Source organism: Carcharodon carcharias, chromosome 11, assembly GCF_017639515.1.
Source record: "Carcharodon carcharias isolate sCarCar2 chromosome 11, sCarCar2.pri, whole genome shotgun sequence".
Taxonomy (NCBI): Eukaryota; Metazoa; Chordata; class Chondrichthyes; order Lamniformes; family Lamnidae; genus Carcharodon; species Carcharodon carcharias.
In genome coordinates, this window is record NC_054477.1 from 107,338,504 (window position 1) to 107,347,483 (window position 8,980).

General features: G+C 41.6%; 1 non-coding gene across 1 annotated transcript; it reads right to left on the minus strand.

The window, feature by feature from the left end:
- Nucleotides 1-4,598: 4,598 nt before the first annotated feature.
- LOC121284555 lies at nt 4,599-4,710 on the minus strand. Its single transcript, XR_005944518.1, has one exon. It is a non-coding gene; the product is annotated as a small nucleolar RNA SNORA5 (small nucleolar RNA).
- Between the last annotated feature and the right edge of the window lie 4,270 nt (nt 4,711-8,980).

The window sequence follows — 8,980 nt, forward strand, 5'->3', positions numbered from 1 at the left end:
CACACTTGGAATATTGTGTGCAATTCTGGTCGCCACATTACCAGAAGGATATGGAGGCTTTGGAGAGGGTGCAGCGGAGGTTTAACAGGATGCTGCCTGGTCTGGAGGTTATTAGCTATGAGGAGAGGTTGGAGAAACTCGGATTGTTTTCACTAGAGCGACGTAGATTGAGGGGCGACTTGATAGAAGTTTACAAAATTATGAGTGGCATGGACAGAGTAGATAGTCAAAAGCTTTTTCCCAGGGTGGAAGAGTCAATTACCAGGGGACATAGGTTTAAGGTGAGGGGAGAAAACTTTAGAGGAGATGTGCAGGGCAAGTTTTTTATGTAGTGAGTGTCTGGAATTTGCTGCAAGAGGTGGTGGTGGAAGCAGGTACGATAGTGGTGTTTAAGAGGCAACTTGACAAATACATGAGTAGGATGGGAATAGAGGGTTACAGACAGCAATATGATCTGCGCAGGCTTGGAGGGCCGAAGGGCCTGTTCCTGTGCTGTACTTTTCTTTGATCTTTGTTCTTAAGGGCACTGGTTTGAGACCCAAGTTGCTTGTCTTCAAACTAAATTTGAAATTCTACCATGTTGTGATCACTACCCCCTAGAGGATCCTTAACTATGAGATATCTTATTAATCCTACCTCATAACACATTACTAGATTTAAAATAACCCTTTTCCAGGTAAGTTTTGTAACGTATTGCACTAAGAAACAATCCCTGATGCGCTCTACAAATTTGTCTTCCATGTTACCCCTGCCAATCTAATTTGTCCAGTCAGAATGCATATTAAAATCACCCATGACAATTGTAGCACCCGTCTTACATGCCTCCATTATTTCCCAATTTATACTTTTTCCTACAGTGAGTCAGATCTTCGGGGCCTATAGACGACTCCCACCCATGACTTCTTCCTCTTGCTATTCCTTATTTCTACCCAAACTGATTCCACATCACGATCTATGGCACCTATATCACTACTCTCCACCACACTGACACCTTCCTTTATTAACAAAGCTCCCCCAGCTTCTTTTCCTTTTTGCCTATTTTTCCAGAACGTCGAACACCTATGAATATTGAGTTCCCAGTCTTGGTCACCCTGCAACCATGAATCTATAATAGCTGTCAAGTCACGTCCATATATTTCTATTTGTGCCGTCAACTCATCTGTCTTGTTACAAATGCTGCGTGCATTCAGATAAGGAGCCTTAAGCTTTGAATTTTTACTATTATTACGCATTCTGGTTCTGATTTTTGCTGCTTCTGCTTATATTTTCTGCCCCTTCCTTTCACACTTTGATTATCATTCGACTCTTCACTACCCTGCACCTCTGCTCTCTCATCTCATTTTGATTTTTTAAACTTCCCTTCAAATGAACCCTCTTCCCCACTAATTAGTTTAAAGTCCTATTTCTCAACCCTAGTTATATGATTTGCCTGCATGGTTAAAATGAAGCCAGTCCCAATGGGCTCTCTCCTTCCCCAGTACTAGTACCAGTGCCCCATCAATCGGAACCCAGTTCTCCCACACCAATCTTTGACCCACATAGTTACCTCTCTAACCTTATTTACTCCATGCCAATTTGCACGTGGCTCAGGTAGTAATCCAGAGATTATTATCTTTGTTGTACTGCTTTTTAATTTAGCCCCAAGCTGCTCGTAATCCCTCAGCAGAACCTCTTTCCTAGTCCTGCCTATGTCATAGGTACCTGTGTAGACAACGACAACTGGATCCTTCCCCTCCCTCTCCAAGTTCCTCTCCTTTTCAGAAGAGATGTCCTTATGCTTGGCACCAGGTAGGCGACACAGCCTTCAGGACTCTCTGTCTTTGCTGCAGAGAACAGTATCTATTCCCCTAACTTTGCTATCCCCATTACTACTACATTTCTCCTCCCCCCACCCCCGCAACTTGAATGGTGTTCTATACCACAGTGGCATGGTCAATTTGCTCATCCTCTTTGCAGCCTGTGCCCTCGCCCAAACTGGGAGCAAGAACCTCATACCTATTGGAGCAGGGCACTGGCTGAGGCTCCTCCAAAGCTAAATTCTGGATCCCCATACCTGCCTCACTTGCAGTCACATCCCCCTGTCCCTGACCATGGACCAAATTTGATATAATTAATCTTAAGGGGTGTGACTGGCTTCTGAAATACACTGTCAATGTAACTCCCCCCTCCTCCCTGAATGCAGCTCGGACTCCAGTTCATCAACTCTGAGACAAAGTTCCTTGAGCAGCCAGTACTTGTTGCAGATTTGGACACCATGGATTACACCGGCGTCCACCAGCTCCCACATACATCGGTTGCCCAGCCATCTCTATCCTATTTAATCCATTAATTTGGATATTAAATATTTTAAAAGTTATTTTCTTATCTGTACTCTTCAGCTGTAATAAAGTCTCCTGATTCAAACCACTTGGCCAATCAAAGAAGACACAGAAGAGATACCCACCAATTGCCTACCTGTTTTCTTGTGATGTCACATTTGGCCCTGACAGGTAGAAGCAGGTTGAGGGAGCTCTCTGCCCCCACTGCCCTTCTCACGCAGGACTGCTCTCCGTGTGCTCCCAGCACCCGTCACACTGTTTTAAACTGTGAAAATCCCAGCTCTCCTCTTGCTGTTTTTAAACTGTGGAAATCACGGCTCTCTTCTGGCTGTTTTAAACTTTAAAATCCCGGCTCTCCTCTCGCTGTTTTAAAGTGTAAAAATCCCGGTTACCCACAGTGATGTGAGAGTTTCTTTAATTCAAGAATGTAATCTTCAACTGTTTTACTTGACAACTCAGTGCAATCTCATTCTTTGTCATGCCATTACAATGAGTCCAGAATCTTATTAATTTCAGTATAGTCCATAGTACTGGGGTCTCATAGGCAACATTGGCTAGATACCTGCTCAAAAGCACCTGGTCCCATCATGGAAAATATATACTTTATTCTCATCTCCTATTTTATTCACTTTCAGCCAAATGTGTGACTTTCATTTGCAATTACATCAGTCCTCTTTATTAGGGTTGAATTCCACCATTGTCTCCAAATATGTCTTCAATGCCATTTTTCAATTATATACTGTGCTGATTCATTGTGTACCTGAATACGATGTGCACGCATGAAGCTATCTTTCAAATTGCTCAAACTTCCTCAAAATCAACTTTTGGAGTTTCAAAAATATGTCACAATGTTCCTCAGTCCTTAATTTCTCAAATAAAATGTCAGAAAGAATTCCCTCTCACTCTTGTCACCGTCTTTCTGTTCCATATTGCACTTAGTAAGACTAACACAGGCTCAACTGTCGGCAGCCATTACTGAACTACTTTATTTACACTTCCTCAACAGATAGGGTGGCAGAGAGGGCAATATATCAAAATGCTCAGATCTTGCAATATATTACATACCTTTCACCTGTCACCCCAGTACTCGCTGACCTTCATTGACTGCAACACATCAATTTTAATATTCTCATCCTTGTTTTCAAATCTCCCCATTGTTATAGCTCTCCCTATCTCTGTTACCTCTTTCATCACCATAACCCTCTGTGCTCCTCTAATTCTGGCCTCTTGTACATTGTCAATATTCACTGATTGTAGATATTAGTATGCCTTCAAGCTGCCTTGGTCCTAAATCCTGGAAGTCTCCCCCCACCTCCCCCCACCCCCGCCCCTCTAAACCTCTCCATTTCTCTACGTCTCTTTCTTCTTTTAAGATGCAACTTAAAAACTATTTTCTTGGCCAAGCTTTTCGTCACTTACCCTAATATCCTTTTATGTGGTTTGGTGTAAAATGTTGTTTGATAATCACTCCTGTGAATTGCCTTGTGACGTTTTATTACATTGAAAACTTTATATAAACATAAGTTGTTGTTGTTATGCTCGCAGACTATTGGAACTTTTTTTGTTCAGTTGTGACCTTTTTTGTTCTTTTAGGAAAGAGCATTGTGCATGGTTATGCAGCCCTGAGCCCTGGGGAAGATGTACAGCCTGTAGAAATACATCTGGCTCAACAGTTGATGCCCCATTCCAAGGCTGGCATAACGGCACCTGTTCATTTCAGTGATGCAAACCAAGTTGACTGATGCTGCATCCCTGGCTGCCTGTAACATGGAAATTGATTATCACGGCTATAGGTGGTGGGGTTTGCTGTTCAGCTATCTCGCCCAGAACTTTCCTCGTGGATGCAACCTCCTTGGACATGTGAGGTTTGGGTACTTCACTGTTTTTGAAACTGGAATAGATTAAATACTTTGGCTGCTTGATGGCTTGCAGCTAGTTTCAGGGTTTGGTCTCAGACTGGCTGATGGCTGATGGTTCAGATGGATCGGCTGGGTCCTGGAATAATAAGTGTTCAGTCCTTGAAACCAGCTTTAGTAGCATGACTGCTGGGATAACAGTTCTGAGAGCCCCCTGGTCTAGTTTGGTTGGGAGAGACAATCGTGATACAATGGGAAGTTAATCATGGCCACTGAGTTTTGATCTCCCCTTTAGTCCAGTGTGAAACATGGGGAGAGGCAGTCTGGAAACTCCATAGTCTTTAGACGTTGGCCCATCCTTAAACAATGAGATGTGTGAATCCCACAAACGACATATTTTATTTAATATTTGTGGAAGATTTGATATTGTCTGTAGTCCAAATTCCAAAAATCACAATTTTTTGTGGCAGCCATCTTAAAAGCTTGTTCAATTTTTTAAAGTATTGATTGAAAGTTCATAATATGACATGCCTGCAATGGGCCTGAGACTTGTCTTTTAACAAAGATTTAAGAAGCTAACCTGATTTATGGGTGAAATGTTCATTAATTTGTACAACACCTAGAAATGTCACAGGGCAATGTGTAGATCATCCAAAAGTTCAACAAATGCTGCATTATTCAGGGCATTGTTGGTTCTTTGAATATATTTGTGAACAAGTAATCTCTTCTAAATACTTTTTTCCATCCCCCAAGATGGAAGAAAGATGTGAGTTGAGTAATTCCCTAAAGACAATAATATGTTGCACAGTGTCTCAAATCCTTTTAATGAGAATCTGGTGGGCAGCAACTCTGGTCAGGAGCTAACAGTTGCAGTTGCAGTATTGGAAAGGACTTTCATAATCATTTATTCTTTGTGGTAATCTGATATGTAATATACCTTTAAGAAGAATATTATAATAGAAGATCACATGATCTTAGTATCCAATAGCAGAGTAGCACAGGCTACCTCTATAGTTGGTAGTCTGTTGTTAGCAGTTAGAGGAGTGTAGAGATGGAGTTTGAAGAACAAGCATATGTTTAGTTGCTGCTGAGTACCTTTGTAAGTAAACACAGAGTTTCTACCTATGAAGTGTCTGCTACTCAGCTCTATCATTAGTACCAAATTGGCCAACCCTTACTTTAAGCATGCTAACGGGATCCAACAAACTGGTGACTAGGATCCAACAAAAAACTGGCGACGAGGATTAAACAAGTTAAACAGAAGCAAGCAACAGAAACAAAATCAGCACTATACCTCGCACAGCAATTGTAAGTAGAAGTTCCATTAAAGTCAACAAAGTACAGCATCCTCACAGCATGCTGCAATTTGGAAGAATTGATCCTTTTGATCCAGGATGATTGATCCCACTGCATTGAGCGTCCCTCAATCTTTTTCCAAGCAAATGAGATTATGGGGGAAGAGAAGAGGCAGGCGATCCTGTTAAGTACATGTGGGAATAAGACTTATGGCTTGATCTGAAGTTTGACAGCACTCAGTACCCCAGACTCGAGAAATTTTGATGAATTAGTGGACCTGATGAAGGGCCATTACCAACCAAATCCCTCAGTAATGATGCAAAGGTTCAAGTTTAATTCATGAATTAGAGTCCCGGGGAAGACAGTTGCAAGTTATGTGGCAAGCTTGAAGCAATTAACCAAGCATTGTGAGTTTGGTACATCTTTAAATGATACGCTTAGAGATCGTTTAGTGTGCGGTGTCAATGAGGACATGATTCTGATGTGATTGTTATCCTAAGGATTTTATGAAGGCACTAGAGATTGCACTGGCAATGTAAAGTGCCATTAGATATTTGAAAGCCTTAAAATGGCATCATCCCCCACATTGGGCAGGATGCCTCAGCCAAAAAGGGCACAAAGTGCAGGACGCTACTGAGAGGCAGGAAACTGAGAAAAAATGACTCAGCAGTGAAAACAAGGAGTAATGTCAATAGAGGTGGAAACAAACACCCCATTAACAATTGGCACTTTAAAAAATATAGAATTTTTATTGTCATAAAAACGGTCACATAATGAGACAGCATAAGGAAAGGGTCAAACAGACTTTTAAACAAAAGAAAAAACAACAGTGAGATCTATAATGTAGAAGAGCCTGAAGCAACAGATTCAGATATTTATTTATTGTATAACTTGAAGCTTGGAAGAATACAACCAATCTATATAATAGTGAAAATGAATGGTAGACCTGTTCGAATGGAAGTAGACACAGGAGCTCCCATTACAGTAATTGTGGAGCATACCTTCAAAAATCTGAGTAATAGGGAACATCAATTAAATTTGGAAGAAATAAGTGCCCAAATAAAAACTTACACAGGTTAAGACATCCAAGTCAAGGCATAAGTAAAGTAACTGTACATTATGGGAGCCAATTGGTAAAGCTACCAGTGTTGGTATTGAGAGACAGACGACCAAGCCTCCTAGGGTGAAACTGGCTAAGGGGAATCAACCTTGAAGGGCCACTGAGATTCCACAAGGAAGCTGGAAGCATTTCTGCTTTGGAAAAGGAGTGTGTAAAGACTCAACAACCTGAAAAAATTCAGGCTGTCTTGATCCAAAACACAGAAGAACAGCAGAAGGAACTTGAAGAGACCTTGCTTGATGACAGAGGCTAAGACGAGGAAAGCAACCTCTGAAAGGAAAAAGAAAACCTGCTAAAAGATCGTCACACACTACAAGATTCCCTTAGGTCAAAGTTTGTACCACTGGAAAAGTATGAAGAGAAACAGAAAGAATTCAGCATCTCTCTGACCAAAATGAAGGATGAGTTGGGAGAGAAGACACAACAATGCTTAATTTTTCAGGAGGCAGCAAACAAATACCAAAAAGAGATGGAAGAGCTGAAGAATCAGCTATGTGAGGCCAAAGAGACTTTGGAGGCAAAAGTCGTTGAATTTTCTAAGAAGCAGACCGATGATGAAGCCCTGTGAGACTCAACCACTGAGTTCATTGAAGTCAAGCTTACATGTGAGACTGGCCGGGCCAATATTGAAACTGAAAAGAAGACTGAGATTAAAATCAGCATTAGAAAGAAGAAGGCACATAGAAAGAAAACACAGAAACACAAATTAGGTTTTAATCCTGGCAGCAGACAAGTATACTTTTGACATAAGCCCGGTAATCATAAGTGCAGATGCCGACGCACTTAGTCGTTTGCCTTTACAAGGAAAGGATGTGGAAGTCCAAGGCCTACAAGAACTTATTTTGTTGTTACATTTCTTAGATTCATCACCGGTATGCGCTCGACAGATCAGAGACTGGACAAGTAGGGACCCAGTCCTATCACAAATACGAGAACAAGTACTTCATGGTTGGTCACAAGAGCCTGTATCTGATGAAATTAAACCATATGTTAACAGAAGGCATGAAATAACCAGGCAGGATGGTGTCCTATTGTGAGTAGCATGAGTGATGGTACCTCCAAAGGGTAGAAAGCCATTGCAAATTGAACTGCACAGCACACATCCACGAATATCCCGAATGACGATCATGGCATGCAGCTACCTATGGTGGCCTGGGATGGATGGTGAAATAGAGAGTTTGGTGAAGAATTGTGTGCAATGCCAACAACTGCAAAAGTTACATTCAGTAGCTCCATCACAATCTTGGGAGTGGACAGGAAGACCACAGGTCTGTTTACACATTGACTATGTGGGGCCTTTCATGGGAACAATGTTCCTGCTCATTGCTGATGCCCACTCAAAATGAATGGACATATGTGAGGTGAAACCACCAATATCTTCTGCTACAATTGAGAAGTTTCATCAAAAATTTTGCTTTTCACCGTCTACCAGAAGCAGTCGTTTCTGATAATGGCATGGCATTTATGAGTGCTGCGTTTCAGCAGTTTATCAGCCTCAACAGTAGCACTCATAAAAACCTCATCGTACCACCTTTCCTCAAATGGACTGGCCGAAAAGGTGGTTCAAACATTCAAGGCAGGCAAGAAGGAATTAACTGAAGATTCCTTAACAACCAAGCTAGCATGCTTTCTTTTCCTTTATAGGACCACCCCTCACATAACAAAAGGTGTCACACCCACGGAGTTATTGATGAAATGCCATCTCAGGATGAGAGTGACTTAATAATGCCAAATTTAGGGGGGAGGGTGGAAAGGAGTCAAGGATGTCAGAAAACTAGACACAGCTGGCATAGTCGCAAAAGGAAATTTACCATTGGAGAAACGGTGTATGTGAAGAACTTTGGAGAAGGGCCAAAGTGGTTACTGGGTGAAATAGGTGCAGTGACTATATTACCACATGGAGGTGGAAGGCTGAGTCATATGGAGACATGTGGATCATTTAAGGCAGAGAGAAACTGTGGACCAAGAAATGATTCCACCAGTGTTTGCGACCGAGTCAGTCCTTCCTGTTGACAAAACCCAACCCAGTTCAGATACACCTATTGCTCTTTCAGGAGTGGAGGATACAGATCTGCAGATGCCCACCAAAGCACCGGAAAAGGAGATCCCTGACAAGGCATCTGAAATTGTATAGCTGAGACGTTCTACACACATATGGAAACTCCCAGAAAGACCAAATTTGTAAATTACTTGTCAGTGTAAATATCTTGCTATTTTGAGAAGGTTGTAAATGTAAATATAAAATGTATTTCCGAGTAAAGGGAGAGGGATGTGGTAATCTGATGTGTAATATACCTTTAAGAAGAATGTTATAATGGAATACCACGTGATCTTAGTATCCAATAGCAGAGTAGTGCTGGCTACCTCTGTAGTTAGTGGTCTGTAGTCAG